Raw genomic sequence first — 22,236 nt, forward strand, 5'->3', positions numbered from 1 at the left:
AGGCTTCATCCCAGAGATGCAGGGCTGGTTCAACATACGCAAATCTATCAATGTAATCCACCATATAAATAAACTGAAAGAAAAAAACCATATGATCATTTCATTAGATGCTGAAAAAGCATTCGACAAAATTCAACACCCCTTTATGATAAAGGTCTTGGAGAGAATAGGGATACAAGGGTCCTACCTAAATATAATAAAAGCTATTTACAGCAAGCCGACAGCTAACATTAAATTAAACGGAGAAGAACTCAAAGCCATCCCACTAAAATCAGGAACACGACAAGGATGTCCACTCTCTCCATACCTCCTCAATATAGTGCTAGAAATTCTAGCAATAGCAATACGACAACATAAGGAGATCAAGGGGATTCGTATTGGAAAGGAAGAAGTTAAGCTTTCGTTATTTGCAGATGATATGATAGTATACATAAGCGACCCCAAAAATTCTACCAAAGAACTCCTACAGCTGATAAACACCTTTAATAATGTGGCAGGATACAAAATCAACACAAAAAAATCAGTTGCCTTCCTATACACTAAGGATAAGGAAGCAGAGAGGGAAATGAGAGAAGCATCACCTTTCACGATAGCCACAAATAGCATAAAATATCTTGGGGTAACTCTGACCAAGGAAGTGAAAGATCTATTTGACAAGAACTTTAAGTCTTTGAAGAAAGAAATTGAAGAGGACACCAGAAAATGGAAGGACCTCCCTTGCTCTTGGATTGGGAGGATCAACATAGTAAAAATGGCAATTCTACCAAAAGCAATCTATAGATTCAATGCAATCCTCATCAAAATCCCATCAAAATTCTTCACAGATCTGGAGAAGACAATAATCAACTTTATACCGAAAAACAAAAAACCCAGGAAAGCCAAAACAATCCTATACAATAAAGGATCTTCTGGAGGCATTACCATCCCTGACTTCAAACTCTATTACAGAGCTACAGTATTGAAAACAGCTTGGTATTGGCATAAAAACAGAGAAGTTGACCAATGGAATCGAATAGAAGACCCTGACTTTAACCCACAAACCTATGAACACCTCATTTTCGATAAAGGAGCTAAAAGTATACAATGGAAAAAAGAGAGCTTCTTCCACAAATTGTGCTGGCAAAACTGGATGTCAACCTGTAGAAGAATGAAAATAGATCCATATCTATCACCATGCACAAAACTCAAGTCCAAATGGATTAAAGACCTCAATATCGGTCCGAACACACTGAACCTGATAGAAGAGAAAGTGGGAAGTACTCTACAACACATGGGCACAGGAGACCACTTCCTACGTATAACCCCAGCAGCACAGACACTAAGGGCATCATTGAATAAATGGGACCTCCTGAGACTGAGAAGCTTCTGTAAAGCAAAGGACACTGTCACTAAGACAAAAAGGCAACCCACTTACTGGGAGAAGATCTTCACCAACCCCGCAGCTGACAAAGGTCTGATCTCCAAAATATATAAAGAACTCAAGAAACTAGACCATAAAAGGCTAATCAACCCAATTATAAAATGGGGCACTGAGCTGAACAGAGAATTCTCAACAGAAGAACTTCAAATGGCCAAAAGACACTTAAGGTCATGCTCAACTTCCTTAGCCATCAGGGAAATGCAAATCAAGACAACTTTAAGATACCATCTTACACCTGTCAGAATGGCTAAAATAAAAAACACCAATGATAGCCTTTGCTGGAGAGGTTGTGGAGAAAGGGGTACACTCACCCATCGCTGGTGGGAATGCAAACTTGTGCAACCACTCTGGAAATCAGTGTTTCGGTTTCTCAGGAAATTCGGGATCAACCTACCCCTAGACCCAGCAATACCACTCTTGGGAATATACCCAAGAGAGGCCCTATCATACAACAAAAGTATATGCTCAACTATGTTCATAGCAGCATTGTTTGTAATAGCCAGAACCTGGAAACAACCTAGATGCCCTTCAATGGAAGAATGGATGAAGAAAGTATGGAATATATACATATTAGAGTATTACTCAGCAGTAAAAAACAAGGACTTCTTGAATTTTGCATACAAATGGATGGAAATAGAAAACACTATCCTGAGTGAGGTAAGCCAGACCCAAATAAAGAACATGGGATGTACTCACTCATATTTCGTTTCTAGCCATAAATAAAGGACATTGAGCTAATAATTCATGTTCCTAGAAAAGCTAAATAAGAAGGTGAATCCAAAGACAAACACATAGGCATCCTCCTGAATATTAACCATCATCAGGTGATGAGAGACCCACATTGGTGCACCGGACAGAAATCTCAAGGTCCAAATCAGGAGCAGAAGGAGAGTGAGCACGAGCAAGAAACTCAGGACCGCGAGAGGTGCACCCACACACAGAGACAATGGGGATGTTCTATCGGGAACTCACCAAGGCCAGCTGGCCTGGGTCTGAAAAAGCATGGGATAAATCCGGACTAGCTGAACATAGCGGACAATGAGGAATACTGAGAACTCAAGAACAATCGCAGTGGGTTTTTTTTAATTTATTTATTTATTAAAGATTTCTGTCTCTTCCCCGCCACCGCCTCCCATTTCCCTCCCCCTCCCCCAATTAAGTCTCCCCCCAGCCCGAAAAGCAATCAGGGTTCCCTGTCCTGTGGGAAGTCCAAGGAACCCCCACCTCCATCCAGGTCTAGTAAGTTGAGCATCCAAACTGCCTAGGCTCCCACAAAGCCAGTGCGTGCAGTAGGATCAGAAACCCATTGCCATTGTTCTTGAGTTCTCAGTAGTCCTCATTGTCCGCTATGTTCAGAGAGTCCGGTTTTATCCCAGGCTTTTCCAGACCCGCAGTGGGTTTTTGATCCTACTGCACGTACTGGCTTTGGGGGAGCCTAGGCAGTTTGGATGCTCACCTTACTAGACCTGGATAGAGGTGGGCGGTCCTTGGGCTTACTACAGGCCAGGGAACCCTGATTGCTCTTCGAACAGATGAGGGAGGGGGACTTCATCGGGGGAGGGGGAGGGAAATGGGAGGCAGTGGCGCTGAGGAGGCAGAAATCCTTAATAAATAAATTAAAAAAAAATTCAGCATCAAAATGTGTGAAACGAAGAATGAAAAAGAAAGCTCTAAGGTTATCATAAAAGGTCTGCAGTCTCACCAAAATCCTCAGAACTGAGGCTGTGTCATAGTTTCTTTTCTTGTTGCTCTAACAAAAATACTGTGAAGAAACAGTTTGGGCTTCAATGTGTTTGTTTCAGCTGTCAGTGCCAGGTTAAGGTCTATGATAGCGGGCAAGTCACAGGGCAGATGTTGAAGAAGCCAGTCACATTGAGTATGTAACCAAATCCAGCTATACAGCTCTGGTTCCTCATCCCACTCACAGTTAAAAATGGATTTTCTTGCACCAATAACACAATCAAGATATCCTCCAGAACTTGATGGGAAGGTACTTTTTCTGAAGACACCATAAACTTCTCTCAAAACTACGAGTGAAATTAAGTTGATATGGACCTGTAAGCTTCGCCCTCCCCTCCCCAGCTGGTTTTCATTGTAGTGGGAGGTGATCGGTGTGTAATAGGAAGAGGGGGAAAAAAGTGCCAATCTTTTCCAGTTCTAAAAGTCACAATGACTGGCCTGGGAGGGAGGAGATGGTGGAAAGAACAAGAGAGTAACCAAACACATTTTTATTTGATTTTAGTCCTGCTTCATAAAATGAAGTCTATACCTGTAACCATTATTGGGCCCAGAAACTAAGGCTAACCAGTCATAAGCCCTGGGAAGAAACAACTACTCTTATTTAGCTAAAGGACATAGTGTTAAACTGACTCCTAATTTCTTATCTTTATATCTACAAATCAGTATCTCTATCAACCCTCTTCAGAGAACCTATTTGGTTTCAGAGAAATTTTTTGGTGGTGATTAACACAGGGGCCCATATTTGACCAAGGTACAGAAAGCAAGAGACCTTGAGATGTGCAGTTAAAAACAGAGCATAAATGCTGTATCCCCTCCTTCCAAAAAAAAGATCATTCCAGAATAAAGGACAGGAAGATTCTAAGAGCCAGAAGTGGTAGATTACTATATGCAAACAGCATCTTCTGAGCACAGCGGAACAGCTGTACACATGAACTCACAGTGTTGTTACAGCGTGCAGAAGACCTGTACAAGGCCAAACTAGACCAAATCCCAGCATCGAGAGAAGAATTGGGCACAGAATTCTCTTGCTAGCTATGGAGCTATTGGCAGCTGTTAGCTGCTATGAGGGAGAAAGTCATTTCTCTCTAAAGGTATGGCCCTGGTAAGTCAACCACACTCCAAAGGAAGGACATAATTCAGAAATATTTGAGTATCACAAAGTGGCATTGATGGATCTGGAAAGAGTTGTGGGAAAAGATGAATATAATCAAAACACAAAACACACTTAACAAAAATCTTCAAGAATCAGTAAAACAAACAAACAACAACAACAACAACAACAACAACAAACAATATCCATGGGCCTGGCCAGAGGCCTATCTCTCAGGTAATTATAGATTCTGTAAGATTAACATATAATACTAATTGTCCTAATTGTCACAGTATCTACCCAGGCATAGACTATCATGATAAACACCATGCTGATTCATATCTGTTCTCTTCATGCTCTGGGATATATAACAACACTGCATGCATCATGGTCTTGAACCCCCCGAAATATTAATGAAAGTACAGATAGTGTATCAATAACCAGCTGTTCACAGACTGAAGGGTGTGGGGCAAAAATCACCTACATACACTTTGTCAGAGCTAGTTTTGATTTCACAACACAGGAAACCTCAACAAGTAGCACAAGATATCACGTCATATCTCAAATAAATAAAACACCAAGAATTTATTTTCTCACAGTTCTAGAAGTTTGAAGTCAGAGAACATGGGGGAAAAAGAAGATCAGGTGCTAGGTATATTGTTCACCATGACTGGCAAATGATACCTTATAACTACATAATAAAGTGTGTGTGTTATTCTTCTAAGAGACACATACTAACAGGATAGAAGAAAACTATTCTCAAAATCTCATCAAAACACACCTCCAAAGATTCATATCCAAATATATTACGTCAAGTATTGGGACTCCATTGTATGATCTTATTGGACAGTGCATTATACACATCACACACACACATACACACACACACACAAATACATGAACAGAAGGGCATTTATGTGGATGCATGCATATACACAACCACAACCACCCACATTAAGTGAAATTTTAGGATTACCTTATAATATCAGGACTTGAAAACAGAGCTACATACTCTGAAAGTCTTGGCTTCCAAATACCAAGCTTTTGAGATTCTAACACTATAATTATAAACTAGTTGAAGCCTCTTTAACCTAATATTAATTATCCCTGACACAAGGGTCAGCAAACTATGGCCTATGACCAAATGTAACACATTGATTCCCTTTAAAATAAAAAAGTTATATGAAAACACAATCACGTTTATGTGTTTATTTATTGTGTAGTATAGTACCAAAGTCAAAACTAGCACAACCATATGAAATTGTGTATTGTTCTTTCAAGGTCTGTAACAAATTGTGTGAGAATTTTGAGAGGATTTCATTCAGTCTGCAGATTCCTTTTGGCAGGATAGCCATTTTCACTATGTTAATCCTACCAATCCATGATCATAAAAGATCTTTGCATCTTCTGATATCTTTTTCAACTTCCTTCTTCAAAGAATTTAAGATTTTTATGACACAAGTCATTCATTTACTTGGTTAGAATTACCCCCAGATGTTGTTTCCCTAATTTCTTTCTAAGTCTGTTTATCATTTACATACAGAAGATCTACTGAACCTTATGAAGTATCAAGCCAAACGATGTCTCCGTGTGTGTGTATGTGTGCTGAAATTGTTATGGAATGTCAAATACTTTATTAAGTTCCAAAAATATCTGTGATACACTAAAAAGGTTACAGAGCTAGAAGTCTTTGGTAAGATGCTAGTGTGAAGTGCATTTAGTTATAAGGACATGTTCATTGCATCATAAAATGATAGCCACCAGATAAATAATGGAAGAGCTGGGTGCTTTGTAGATTAGTGACATGAATATGATGGCTAGAGATAGCATTTAATTATAATTATTCTGTGATGTCATCAGAATTTGGAATTCCTAAAATTATACCTATAAAATTTATCTGTAAATATTGATGGTTTAGATTATTAGCTAAATTCATCAGAAAGTTCATTAACAATTTTACCTCTGCTGATTATATTCAATTATTATTAGATCCCATCACAAGTTAAGAGTGTAACTATTAAAATCTACAGTCTTGTAAGACTACTGCTTTTCATTATAGTTGTCATTATTTTAAATTATTTTCTGTTTTTGTTTGTATTTTCTTTTGCAATTACATAAACCTCTTCACTGTATTTTACCCTTAGGACTGTACAACTTCAGTCTTCTCTTAGCATAAGAGCCGCACAGATCGATTCCTTTTCACAAAATAACCTCAAGTATTGAGGAAATCCGAGCTGCCGCTGCTGCTCTTATCACTCTTAGAAAACAAACTCTGTGTGAAGGCCTCTTGAAAACATTAACTGACTTTGTCCCATCAAGCTGCCTAATCTAAAATGCTGAGGGTCAAGAAAGAAGACTAAGGATATAATGATAATCAGGCTTGTGCTTTATTTATTTAATATTATCTTTAATTATTAAATAGGTTTATTTAATATTATATTTAGAAAGATATGAAAAAAGGTGTTAATGAGTCAATAATATACTTTTGCTGGCCAGGCATCTAAAGATCCATTACGTAAAATGTATGCCAAAATTGATAATTTCTGTAGTTTGGTGGGCTCTCCTTTTTATTCAACAATCTCTTAAAACCTTGGATTTGCATGATCTATGAAAATATTTCTACAAGTGGTTTCATATCTGTTAATTCATAGTCACCCCATGAACATGCAATCATGATATCCTTTAATGGATTAAAAATATGAAGCCCAGAGAAATGAGAAGCACTATTGGATAAATCAAAACCTGCCGCTCTGTACTTTTTTCCTAAATTTATACTCCCATACATCACTTCTTGTTGTACATAAAATAACAAAATATTTATATATTAAATAGGTGTATGTATCTGCCACTGTTAGAAAATATGTACATTGATTTACTGAGTCAGGCTAAACACAAAGAAAATAATAGCCCACTGAAAGTATAAGCCATTGTATTTATTTTTAAATAATATTAAATTGGTATAATTATGTACAGTATAAATAATATAACAATATAACTAATATGGCCATTATTAGTTATATTGTTATAACTAATTATTGCATCAATTTAATAGGTCAATATTTAGTGTTCAAAGGCTGATTGTTTTTAGATTCTATTTCTTTTTACTGAGTGTCCGTCTTTCTTCTTGTGTCTTATCTCTTATAAATACTACCAATGATAATGGGTTGCTTAGGGTTTATTAAAAATCTATCATTTTGTGATTGCAGAATCATACTGAAAAATATTTAAATGAGATCAATTTTCTGCAAACAAATATTTTCCTTTGAACAGTTAAGTCATAGTGACTTTGTTTCCCTGTGATTTAATTCCTCTACTTATTTATTAACACTAGTCCTAACTTTCAGTGACATTGATAATTTCACATTAGTCTGAATATAAATTAGCATTCATGAAAAAAATCAGTTATTTTCCATATTCTATTGATATTTGGGTTTTGAAATCATTGTTCCTACTAATTCAATAACCAAAACGAATTCAGATATTTGGTTTTCTGAGTAATTAAAAATGTATCACCTAATCAAGCTATTTGACAGTTAGCTCAATATAACACTACACATGCTGAAGGATTAATGTCTGGATATTTCTGGGTCTTAGCACACCTGCAAAAGTACTGTGCATCTGGACCACAATATACCTCGGAGTAATAAAAATGTTAGAACTTAACAAAATGTCATCAAATGCCTGTGGCCCACTTCTATAAAAACCATGAATAATTCACAATACCATATATGGAATTAAGTCTGCTGCCCTGATTCCATTTAAATAAATGTGTTTATGAGTCACCAGTTTCATTTTTCCTTTACTTATAAGTGGTGACCTTTTACTTATGAGTTGAAAAGCAATCAACTCTGAGTATAAAATAAGATAAAGAAAATGAATTTAAATATTCATAGTAAACATTTATGATGGTATGGGCATTGATGAACCAAAACACATCTTTGTTTAAAGTATAAGGGTATGCAAAGTCCATTTAGCCCATAAATGCTTATTAAGAAGTGACTTTATGTTTATACAAGCATGTTCAATGGAGCCAATAGAAATTAGACAAAAATATATATGGACAAAAGTGAATGTGAAAGAAAATTTAAAACACTTTATTTTAGTGTCTCTTATTTTAAAAAAGTGCTTTAAATTCCTTGCTGTTGTTTCTTTGTGTATTCCACTGTTAGCAGCTAATATTAATTAGCTGAATATGTGAAGAGATTGCACATATTATCAAAACTATAACTGAAAAAGAGAACTTTAAAACTCATAAAGACTTCACTTGGATCATATCCAAATCATCATGTACTGCTATTTTATTTCACTTATGCAACCAACTTAATGACGTTATAATTTCTCCTCCGTGTCAATTTATTCTGAGACTAATAATAAGAGCATATTATATAAACCTTTAAAACTCGTCTTGTTCATCCTATAAGCCATCTCTGTGTGTGGCACACTTGCATGACTCTTTCTGCCCTCACAGCAAATGCTTTCCTTTATGCTAGTCCTGCACTTAGATGATCGAATTTTATAGATGATAGAAACTCAGTAAATATGTGGAACGGACGGTTCCCACCATTCCGCTGTGTAATGTCTCAGGCTAGCTCTATTGCCTTCTGTATTTAGCTGTGGAAAACAGATGAAGCCCTGTGCACTGCCCCAGGCTGGTGTTGTGTCCTCCTTCACTCATCACTTCGCACATCCTAAAACCCACTGACAGAGAACGAGTCAATTGTCTTGCACTTTCTCACTTTGTTTTGCTCATGCTGTTTTAATCTGTCTTGAATATCTGCTTGATTTCTTTGCTTGGCCAGTGTCTTAGGATATGAAGGCCCAAAACAGCTACCAACTCCTTTCTACCTAAATATTTCTTCCCGTTTTCACTGGTATTTGCACTTACTTCTTTATTTTGAAAGATCACATGGATTTAAAAGTGATCTCCTACTTGCTATGAGCAGCATAGAATGAAAAAAAGAATTGTAAGTTTTTCTTCTCGAGGAGGTTATTTATTGAAATAAAACTCATAATGTATCTTTCTTCTGAATGCTTCTAGGATGTCTGTTCAGCAAAGCGGTGTGAAGACCGTAAATCTCAAATTCAGGTGACCATTCTGATCCAATCTCACTTTTTCTCTACATGTGATTCCTGGGTAGGTTGCACAGTATTTAACAGAACCCCTCAATTTAGTGGCCTGTTCCATCATATTTCAAGCCTTATCTCATCTGACATTTCCAAAAGATGAGTGTGGACATTAAAAACTGCCAGTTCCGTTATTGACAGAAGCGATCAAATAGGCCACCACCTTTCAGTCACATTCCAATAGTGATGTCTTCAGAATCATGATGGTTCTTTGTTCTGCCAATACCTTAAACAGGGTAAGAGATACCAGACATTTCCATGCCACAGACATCGGTCAAAAGCAAAGAGACCAGCTATGCCAGGATGTTCCCAGCACCCAGCCTTCTCTCACGCCCCCCCAAAGACGACGCCCACAATCAGCCGGAAGCAGTCTTGAGAATTCGCCGCCCCAATTCCTTCAAACTGGAGTGTCTAATTTGCTTTTTATTAAAAGCAAGATGTGGGAATGTTGTTCTTTTGGTCCCTGCCCTAGCCCCGCCCACTCCTTTTAACTCCTGACCTCCGCCCCCTCATCGCTCTCTTTCTGCTTTTTCCTCTCACACGGGGCTTTGGCCTCTCTCCTCTCTCTTCCCCCCTTCTCTCTCTCTCTCTCTCTCTCTCTCTCTCTCTCTCTCTCTCTCTCTCTCCCCCCCCCCCACTCTCTCTCTCTTCCTTTATTTCTTTCTCTCCTTGTTAATAAATTCTTATATGGCTATTTCCTGTGTTTATATGTCTGACCCGCCGCCACAGCCGCCACCGCCGGGACCCGCGGAATTTGCTGCCAAGCGGGGGGACCCCAGGGATATTTTTTAAGAACAAGAGTTACCCCTGTTGTTCACCACAGAGAAGTGATCTAGAGCTCACACTGTAGTCAGACAATATATCACAGCTATGCCTCAGAAAACGGACAATTTATTTAACCTGTCTGCACCTTAAATATTGCATGAGCTCATTGTGATCAAAGCATTTGAAACACCCTCTGGTATATAGGGCTTCTGAAATATTAATTGCCTATTCTTCTCATATTATAGCTTAAGCTAATATCACTTATTTCACTGTGTTATATTAACCAACTTATCTCATATGCAATTTTATTGAACAACTAAATGAAACAAGTTAGAAGGCCAAGAGCTGCCTAACCTGGGAAGGAAGGGGGATACACAGGAGGAACGAATCTTGTTGGGAGAGGCTGCTAGTTCGTTCCTAGATGTTTAGACCTGAAATAATCACTCAGAAATTATATTATTTGCAATAGCTTAAGTGTATTGCTAGCTAGATCTTATAGTCTAAACTAATCTATCTTCATTAATTTGTTTATCACCACATGGTCGTGGCCTACCGGCAAAGTTTTGGAGGGCTTTGGCAGAGGTATCTGTCTCTAGTGGCTACATGGTTTCTCCCTGACTCTCTATACATTTCTTTCAGTCTGGCTTTACTCTGTTAAGCCATAGGCCGAAAGCAGCTTTTTTTTTAATTAACCAATGGCAATAAAATATATTCACAGCATACCCCCCCTCCCACATCCAGCTCTCCTGTTCATGCTACTACAGTTCAATATTTACTATCTTCCAGCTGCTTTCTTCCTTTTTGGTATTTAGCCTTACCTTGTGTTGGGATCAGTGTTTAATTGCCAACTTACCTAGAATCAGTGGGGAAGAGAGCCTCAATTGATGGTGAGAAACCTGCCTGACTACATTGTGAAAGCAGGAGCCATTATGCTGCATTGTTATTGTAAACACTAAGTTTCCATTTACTCTAAAACCTGAGTTGCTGTTCTTAAGACTGTTTGCTGAAACCTGACCTCTGCCAACACAAGACCTTGTTTTTGAGAACATTTTGAGACCTCCCTAGTCCTCCTTAATCACATGGGGACCACATGGATCATTTTTAAAGGACATTTCTGCAGTTCTTTATTGTTTTATCATCTGACTTCTGTAAACCTGCTTTGCAAAGACTTGTGACTTTATTCCTTAAAAGAGACGCAACAAATGGACTTGGGGCTGCTCTCTTTAGCCTGTCTTAAGAGACAGTCACTGCCTAGCTCTTGGATATATCCCAATAAAAATCAAACTTGCTTCAAATTTGACTCCAAACTGTGGCAGTGGTCTTATTCTCTCCTGGTAGGATTGACAGATGTCCAATGGGAATGCGCCTTAGACACTGGCTTGATTGTCAGTTGATGTAAGAACACTCAGCCTATTGCAGGCATCATACTAACCAGGCAGAGGATCCTAACATGTATAATATAGAAGAAAGCTGGATGAAACCAAACATGCAGGAATTAATACTTTATTCCCCCACCCCACCCCTTTCTCTAGACTGGGTGTGATACTTTAAGATCCTGACTTGAAATGATGGATTATTAAGAAAGCCAATGTTAAATTATAAGTTTCAATTACTATGCTCCAGAGATCCATGAAACAAAATGCCTCTTATCTGCAAGCCCCCTGCCCAGGGACAGAGAGTTCCTGAGATGCTGGAAGCTATTACTTGTTGTTCCTTTGCCGAACTACAGTTCCCAGCATTCTCCTGGATACGGACATTTCCCAGAAGCCTTTGCATTCCCCCGTTAAAAGCGAAGGTCTTTACGAGTTCGCCCCTTTTTCCTTTTGCTTTCCTAGTGTATTACACACCTGTCCCTGCCTGTTGCCCCTCCCCCCCCCATTAAAGTGCACCCACGTGGGACCGCCGTGTGTCTGTGTCTTTTCCTCGCGTAACAGCCTTCGCCTTTTACCTTTACAGCCAGAATTAATTAACAACATTACTTATGGGAGATAATAAGGCACATTGTTTTCAGTCCCCTAAACAAGTTTGTTTGACCCATCTGCAACAGATGGGCTTAATCACCTGCCGGCATGGGGTTCACAGGAAGGAAATACGTAAGGATGTATACTTGCCCCTGATTGGATGTAGGCTGAAGGTACTTCAGGATGTTTGCTTGCCCCTGATTAGACCTGATGGAAAATACTTAAGCAAGGGCAAACCTTTCTCATGGCCGTTTTTTCCGGGAGATAAGAGATGGGCCTGGCCAGAGCCCATCCAATTGGTCAGTATTAATTAAAGCTTACTTCAAATTTGACTTTTAAAATTTGGGTGGTAATTTTACTCTTGATCAGTGGGATTAAACCTTGGGATTATAAATGAATAAACTCTCTTTCGTTCAATTGCTTTAATGGGCATGGTGTTTTGATCTCAGAAAGAGAAGTAAAACTAGGACAACTTTGTATTACTTGTTGTGTCCAGACCTTCAACGTCAGGAAATAGGCTAGAGCTAATATATTGCTACCAAGGAAGGAAAAGCCAAGGCCCTCACCCTCACTCTCCACATGCTAACTCCAGGGAATATCACGCACATACACACTCCTCAAATTGATTACAATTATCAATCGGTTTGATCAGGTTGGGTCATAGTTCTGAGCCATTGCTTTCTGTCCTTCAAAGACTAATGCAGGGCAATGTGGACTTTCAACAAGTTAAAGACAATGGGGTTGTGCCAAACAAAAACAGCTGCTCCCTAGAAGAGAGAACAACTTGTAATGGAGAGTGGAGGTCATAAGAAATCTTTGTCTTTGATATGCTGGAAAAGCATGTCAGTTCTCCATCTGGCCAAAAGAGGTGATTTCTCAGCAGCCATTTGTGTGGGGATAAAAGGCAGGGACTTCTTGCAGGATATAATGGTGGGAGCTATGGCTAGGAGGAGACATGGAATAAACAGAGTGATGACGGCTAGACAAGGAATGACTTAAGAAAACACATTAAATACTGTACCTTTGCTCACTTTTTAATTGTGCACAACTCACATTAATTCTTTATTTATCATAAATCCCATCCAGGTTATACTTTTTGTCCCTGAGTGTGTGGGAAGGATGCATTTATCACCAAACATAGCGGACACTCTGCCCAGAGAAGAACAACCTCGATGTGATTGACTTGTGAAACACAAAGCAAGTTTTCCCACAGTTTTCATCAATATGAAGAAAATAACCCCAAAGAAAGATTTTGAGGCACTGAATGCTTTTTAAAAGTAATAGTGGATAATGTGACATTACACTTGTTACGACCAACATTTAATAAGTGTTTACTGGCAGGGGAGCTGCTTTAGCTCACTTTCAGTATAGACAGCAATTGAAGGATATACTCTGATAAAAATAATATGAATGGGAAATATATCTGTGAACATTCTGTTACAATTCAAATGGTTAGGCAAGTAATTTATTCTATTGCAAGCATATCACATTTAACCATAGGAAGTCTGATGTAACCTAGGTTGCAGTTCCTTATGAATATTTATTTGCTATGGTAATTATCTATGATTAGAGAATCAGTACTAAAAATCCTCATTTTCTTATCACAGACTCCTGTTGACAACTCACCCAGGAGAAACGGTCAGGATGGTGTTAAAATTATAGCTGTTACTATGGCCATTGTAGCTATGTTTCATTTTAGAAAATAACAGAATCAAAAGGCAGCGAAGAAGGAATTGTCCTAATTCTATCATCCTGTTCCCAGGGATTTCATAACAAGGAAGTAGTGTGAGTGCCAAAGATTGTTGCTGGTTGACTAGTGGTTTTGGCGACTGATCCTGGGCAGTTTCAGCCATCTGTTCCCTAAAATTATTTTTTTAGAAAAATATATAAAACAATTAGCAAGTCAGAATTCTATAGACGAAGCCAAGAAAATGCAATTCAGTTTAATTCGGTGCAAACTGTGGTTCATTTTACATAAAAGAGGGAGTAAAAAGGAGTTTCTCAGAAGCTGTTGGAGGTCAAAACAAACAGCAGTGATTCAGTGGTAGAGGATCTGAGAGAGAGAGGTGGTGTTCTTTGTCAAGGAGAACTATGTGGGTGGTGAAAAGATTGCGATACTAAAATATAGAACGTGGAAGGGCAATAAAAAGGACAAGGTTAAAAATAAAACAAGCTCGTTCTTTGTAGTATGCACATTATGTTCCTCCAAGCACACGACAATAAAAAAATCTCCCTAAGCTGTTCAGCAATGCTACCTATGAGTCAGGCTTCATACTAAACAGGGGGGCGGCACCATTGCAAGGAGGTTACTCAAAATGCAGCCCCCTTAAGCAACTGTGTCATTCCACCCTGCCTAAATCTGTGGATTAGCATACAGGGCGGCTGGCAGCAATTGGATAAGGTGCACCACATTAGACTAAACACTGAATTCTGGAGAAAAACCTTGTGAGTACAGTAACAAACATGTGAAGACAATGTAAAAAATAAAATTGCAAGAGAGGTCTCTGTGAGTTCGAGGCCAGCCTGGTCTACAAGAGCTAGTTCCAGGACAGGAACCAAAAGCTACAGAGAAACCCTGTCTCGAAAAATCAAAAAAAAAAAAAAAAAAAAAAAAAAAGAAAAGAAAAAAAAATTGCAAGAGAGGATAGGTTGACAAGAGATATTTAGATAATGTAGATGTACCATTAAGCTAAAACTAAAATTCAAAAAACAGAACTCTGCTATACTAAGAATCAAAGTATCTGAACCCAATAAAATGTGGGATACAGCGTTTACTTGAAACTTCTTATTTATTTTAATGTATGTGAAGACACCATCATTGCAAAATGGTAAGTAAATTTTATTTAGAGGTGGAATGTTTTGTATAAACTTTGATTTGGTTTGGTTTTCACAGAGGGGTCTTTCACTATGTAACCTAAATTGAATTGGAACATGGGATCTTCTTGCCTCACCCTCCCACTGGTGCTATCACAGTGAATTATTCTATATAATGTAACCAGTCACACACACACACACAGAGAGAGAGAGAGAGAGAGAGAGAGAGAGAGAGAGAGAGAGAGAGAGAAAGCTTTCTTCACAGATAGTCAACTACAGAGTTCTGTGGTTCCAGTGGCCCCAGAAAGCAAGTGGTGTGGAGTACATGCCAAGTGGAGCCTGTCAAACAACAGCAGAGGCAGCTAAAGAAGAGAAGTGAAGCTTACTTCCTGCTCCTTCTTCACAACGATATACACATGCTTCATGAAGGCCCCAGCTGCATGCCTGGATCTGAGAGAACCCATTTCTGAGGTTGTGGAGCTGTGGACCTCCAGGCTACTTACTTTGAGTCCTGCAGATCTAACCTGAATAGTCAATGGGAGCATGTTCAGCCATTTGATATTAAAACAAATTCTTGTTGAATTAGAGGGTAGATACAAAGAGGGAAAAAAGCACATTACAAAGTTTCAACAAAAAATATTGAATACTCAAGAGCAGAAGAGTTGTCTCTGCATGGGTAGCAAAGGAAACATTAAAATCCTGGAGTCCTTAGTTTACAGTACAGAGATAGGAACTGCAAGAGGTTTCCACATAGACACAGTAGTCAGGAGGCCCACAGACCTAAAGATTAAGAATATAGTTGTGTTTTTGAAGGCATATAAATGTGCTTCCTAATTGATAGTTAGTCTTAGTTAAGATTCTATTTTTCAGATAAAATGCCATGGTCAGGGGAAGGTATAGAAAAATGAGTTAATTTTGTCTTATGATTTTAGGAGAGTCCATGACGGTAAAGGAGGCATGATGGCAGGACCACAGCAAAGAGCTAGCATATCACATCTTCAAAGTCAATCATGAAACCGAGATAAGCTAGAAATGGAAGCAGACTATCAAATCTCAAAGCTCATCCCCTAGTGCTGTCCTTCCTCCCAAACAAGGCAACCCAGTTGGAACCAAGTTTTCAAATGCTTGAGACCATGGGAATATTTTTCATTCAAACAATCACAGTAGTCATATCAGTTTAACTGGAAGGGTTAAATCTCAAGAATTTGATGATCAAATTGTAAGGTTGTAAATAAATTTCAATAGCCAGATAAAGAACATTTTAAGGATTTTTGATATCCACATTAAAACTTTAAAGTAATGTTAAACAATGGTGCTACCATCTAAAACAAAATTTGTTTCATTATATATTTTGGAAACAAGATACCAAGCAATAGATCAGTGTAGGAAACAAGGGAGTAAACATTGAATTGTGACTGTGTTAAGGCATGTTAACTGTATTAAGACATCATGTCTTAAAACTTGGTTTGTCTGGAATCTCTTGTAAATCTGAAGAGGTATCTTATTTTTGACACACTAAGAGATATATGCAAAGATGCTTATTAAACCACAGTCAACCTGGGATCAATTGATGTCAACCAGTAAGAGACAGAATAAGAATTTCTTATGTCACACCAGAGACAATAGACCGTACTGAAGAGCTGACACACATTATGTAGTGAAAACTTACCTTGCAAAATTAACATCACTTACAGACTGAAAGCATTTATGCAAGTTTTTCAAAAACATAAATCAATAATACATGCTATGTTGGCATATATAAATTTGTAATAAAATATAGAAACCAGTCTGGTTGGATATTGAGAAAATGCATTGGAAAATTTATTGAAAAAGGAAAGCTGGGAAAAAAAACCTGGAATCCCAACAGGCCTCAATTTTATTTCTAAACTCAAACATGACATCAACCACATACTAATCCTTGGAGTAGTGAGTACATACTCCCTTAAGTCTCTGCAGGCTTCTCTAATGAATTACAACAATAATGATTCAAACTTAGAAATATGTTGTTAGATGGTTTCATGGAACCCAGGCTAGCATCTAATGTTCCACTTAGCAAAGATGGTCTTAAAGTTCTGATCTTCCTGTCTCCATGTCCTTCACTCTAAATATTATGTGCCACCATGCCCAATTATATGCAGGATTGGGTATCAGACAAACATTTTACCAAATGGTATTCATCTAAGTCATGCTTGATATTATTTTCTTTTCTTTTTCTAAGAAAAAAGAAAGCAAATTTTTTCATTATACATACCAATCCAAGTTCCCACTTCCTCCCTTCCTCCCATTCCATCTGATTACCCCTTCACCCAGCTCACATCTACTCCATGGAAAGAGTAAGGCTCATTGATTTGGGGACAGTCTAATGCCCTCCCTACTATACCTAGACTGAGCAAGGTATACATGCAAAGAGAATAGATTTTCAAAAAGCCAGTACAAGCACTAAAGATAAATCCTGGTGCCGATTCCAGTGGCCCTTCTGCCTGCCCCAGCCATGGAACTGTCAACCACATTCAGTGGAACTAGTTTGGTCCTATGCTTGTTCCTTCCCTGTCTGGCTGGAGTTGGCGAGCTCCAATTACCTCAGGTAGATGATTTAAGTGGGTGTACCCATCATGGTCTTGACCTCTTTGCTCATATTCTTGTTTTTCCCACTCTTCAACTAGACTGCCTCTGTTTCCATCAGTTGCTGGATGATGATTTTATGGTGATATTTAAGATATTCATCAATTTGACTGTAGGGCAAGGCCAGTTCAGGCACTTTCTCCTCTATTACTTATGGTCTTAGCTAGGGCATCCTTGTGGATTCCCGGGATTTTTCCTAGAGTCGGGTTTCTTGCTAGCCCCATAATGGCTCCCTCAATCAAGATATCTCTTTCCTTGCTCTCATCTCTGTCCTTCTTCATCTCAATTATCCCATTCCTTCAAGTTCTCCCCCATTCCCTTTTCCCTTCCTCTTCCCCTTTCACCCTCCATTCTCCCCCACTCCAAACCTCCCAATTTTGTTAGGAAATCTTGTCTGTTTTGACTTTCCAGGTGAATCTATGTGTTTTTTTTAGGGTTCACCTTATTACTTAGCTTCTCTAGGATCATGATCTATAATAGGCTCCAAATCCTTTGTTTATAGCTAGCATTCACTTATGAGTAAGTTCATACTATATTCATCTTTTTGCATCTCAGTTACCTCACTCAGGATGGTGTTTTCTAGTTCCATGTATTTGCATGCAAATTTTTACTGCTGAGTAGTAGTCTAATGTATAAATGTGCCACATTTTCTTTATCCATTCTTCAGTTGAGTAGCACAGACACTGAGACCAACAATAAATAGATGGGAGCTCCTGAAACTGAGAAGTTTCTGTAAAGCAAAGGTTAATTGCTTATTTTTTTTTACTCTGTGTGATTTTGTTTTATTAAGAGTACTGGAGGGACGGGTGCTCTTGAACTTAAATAATACCTCATAATACAGTAACAAAATCCCATATTTGGTTTGAATTTTAGCTCTTTAAATTCTTTGTGTGTGGACTTTGACAAGAAACTTATGTCTTCCCTTTCTCAGTTTCTTTGTTGGTAACAAGAGAGAAGCAACAGTGTTTCTAGATGAGGTTGTGGGATCACACTTCAGTGTGAGGATTAGTATAGAGAAGTCAGTTGAAACTGTAACAATGTAGATTAACACAAGCGTGTTCCAAGTATGAGATGCCCGGGGTTGTCAGCAGCAAGTTAGGAGATCAATTTCTGTATAAAACAGGCTTGAATTTCTATAGCTATCCACGCACAGGACATGGGGTAACCTATTCAACAGCAGATGAATGCAAACACATCCACTGCTCCAAACCAATGTATCTGTTTAAGGGAATTCAAACTTCAATTTGGTAGACTTAAGCTGCAAAACAATAACCACTATAAACAAAGGAAAACAGAAATGGAATGAGAAAACTGTGTTGCCTAAAAAAAAAAAATGAAGAAAAATGTATTTCCTTTTATTAGGCAGTTGATCTTTAAAGTGTTATCAATCAATGAGACACTTTGAAGATAAATGAAGTTATGTGAGCTCTGTGTCTACTTGAGTGTGTCTACATGTGGTTCCTGGAGACACTAACTGTGGCCACTAGAAATAAAGTAAACTTTGGAACCGGTTTTTTTTTTTTTTTTTTTTTTTTTTTTTTTTTTTTTTTTTTTTTTGCTTCAGAAGACATCTCTAAAAGGAAATAAGTGGAACCAGGCAGCAGTGGTGGCACATTCCTTTAATCCTAGCACCTGGGAGGCAGAGGCAGGTGGATCTCTGTGAGTTCAAGGCCAGCCTTGTCTAAAAGAGCTAGTTCCAGGACGGGCTCCAAAGCTACAGAGAAACTCAGTCTCAAAAAAAAAAAAAAAGGAAATAAGTGGGAGCCACTGGTAGTAGAGGTCCTCCAAAATGCCTTCATTAGAATAAGAATTGCAAAAAGAAATCAATGACACATTTTCAAAAATGAAATCAATAGTTTTTAGGTTTTCTAAGATGCTGTGCACATTGTTTCTCCTGTCATTATGGAAACTGCTACTTTTATCTCAATCTGATCTTCAAGAGCAAGTAACCTTGTTTGGGTTTCAATAGAAAAGTCACTCATGAATTTACATGGCCATGTGAGCTGTATAGTGTTGATTGCAAAGATATAAAACCAAATAATGCCATAAAACAGCCCTCCAGGCACACTGCCTTTTTAAACTATTTGCATAAAGATGGACTGCACATTGTTATGTGCATGTAGTCAAACCTTCAGATTCAAAGGAAAGAAAAAAACCCTCTTATGTTCCCTAGGGCTCCGAAATTATAGCCTATGTAATCATTTCACAAGCGGCTTTCAGAGACAAGCAAAAGGAAAGCCTCCCAGCCTTGTTGAAAAGCTGCATCGTGTTTCTTTCTGGGTATAACATGCAACATTAAAACAAAAAACCCGCCTCGTGAGATGTCACTTCCATGTAGCACATATGTAAGGAAATGTTGACACAAGGCATTTGGGAAGAGTGAACAAAATCCTTATCAGTTTATAACTAATTCTTCACGTATATGATAAAATTGTAATAGCGAGACAATGAAGTAATGGAACATAAAATCCTTTATTGGTCTCTTGGGAAAAGAAAAACATTACCTTTCCTGAGATTTTTATATTTTATTTCTCACTAATTTTCCTTTTAAAGTCAATGCTATATGTGTGGTAACATAATTTATACTTTGGAGGGTTTTGTGCCTTAAGTATGAATCACTGATGAGTTGGTGTTTAATTATGCTTAAGAGATTAGTTTAAAGTGTAAAGCTGATCAAAACTTAACATTGCTGAAACAAAGGTATAGCTAGATAACTCAATTCATTTTGCCATTGGGCTTATAAAACAATGACCAGAAAAATAATTCTTTTTTTTCTCTTTTCCACAGTGCTCTCAAATAAGAGCTATTTCAGTTAATACTCATTCAGAATAAACAAACTATTTTTGTTTGCTGTTTTATCAGAATTAATCACAAAGAAAAATATAGAATAATGATGTCATTTCCTTTAGAATATTGTATGACCAATGGCTAATTTAACACATTGTTGTATGTTGGTGTATGCATGTGTGCATGTGTGTGTGTGTGCATATATATTTGCAGTAAGGATTTGAATTTTAGTAATAGTTCTCAGTATTTGTAATCGATGACACTACAAGTTGCTTCAGAGGTCAGTTGGAGATGGAGAGTTCTGTGATCACAAACATGACCCCAGACACCCTACCTACAGCTTGAGTCAGAATGATTATAATTAAAGTCAATTAAAATAGTTATATGACTGGAGAAAGTAATTAACTTGCAATGTATTTACTACCAGATTACTTCATAGGTACTAAATTCTTTTTTTAAATTATGTGAATTATTTTCTATGGTTTATGAATATGCCAGTCCTAATAATAATGAAAAGCTAACACATACAAGATTTCAAGAAAACAAGGAACTTTCTCAAAAGCTGTAAATGAACAAACTGATCTATATATAATAAAAACCCTTTAGCAGTAATTACACTGATATATCATAGGGTGATATATCCAAAAAAGTAATAATCATTAACCATTAAATTTTATATGAATGATATTTTTACATGGACTTTTGCAAAAACTGACAAATTCAAAGTGCTTGGGCTTCTTAATACTCAAATTTACCTTTGAATAACAATTTTAGCCTCAGAATTTGCAGATGTCAGAATTTAATTGTTTTCTTTTGAGAGTTTTGGGCAAAAGGATGTTTTTGCACATCTTATAAAAGTCGAATTCACCACATCTCTGAAGGTGTTTTCCGTGTAAGTGTGAAGAGCTGAAAAGACTATCAATCATGATGCATGTTCACGTTTTCTCACAGTGACTAATACCTGAGATAAACAACTTAATTCTTTTCCTTAAAGGAAAAACACTCACTTTGGCTCACAGTTTTCAAAGATTTCATTCCACAGCCCTGCAACTTAGGGTATCTGGGAACAGTGACAGTTTACATCTTGGTTACAGGATATGGTAGGCCTGTGTGACAGAGACATTCCTTCGCTTCATGAGACTGGAGGCAAGACAACAGAAGGGGAAGTTGTCTTGGTATTTCCTCCAGGTTACAACCTAAATTTCTTACACTAAGCCAAGCATTCTAATGTTTTCAACACTTCCCAATACCAAGAGTAAGAGAGAGAGAATGGCTACCAAGCCTTAAGCATAGGGACCTCTCTAGGACAGTTAAATTCAAACCACAGCAGAATACTTCCAAAAATAAGATGTTATCAAATATGTGATTATTTATTATACTGTTAGTGCATGTCATTTGAAAAAAAAAGCCGTTGGTTAAAAAATTGAAAAAAAGTATGGGATACTCATCTACAAAACATTAAGCATTAGCATCTAAAGTTTTCAGTTTGGGGAAATAACTATAGAATCATAAATAATGGAACGGGGGACAGGGAAGATATCTCCATGGATAAGAGGACCTATTGGTCCTGTAGAGCACCTGAGGTGGTTCTCTGTGCCCACATAGGGTGTTTCACAACCTCCCGTAAATCCAGTTCCGTGCTATCTGATGCCTTCTTCTGGCCTCTATGAACATTGCACAGATGTGCTGCACATGCAGACAAATAAGCACACACACAAACTAACAAATACTAAATGTTTTTAATGAAAAAAATCTGTAAGGGGCTGGAGAGATGGCTCAGAAGTTAAGAGCATTGCCTGCTCTTCCAAAGGTCCTGAGTTCAATTCCCAGCAACCACATGGTCGCTCACAACCATCTGTAATGAGGTCTGGTGGCCTCTTCTGGCCTGCAGTCATACACACAGACAGAATATT

The sequence above is a fragment of the Microtus pennsylvanicus genome, chromosome 15 (assembly GCF_037038515.1).
Source record: "Microtus pennsylvanicus isolate mMicPen1 chromosome 15, mMicPen1.hap1, whole genome shotgun sequence".
Lineage (NCBI taxonomy): Eukaryota > Metazoa > Chordata > Mammalia > Rodentia > Cricetidae > Microtus > Microtus pennsylvanicus.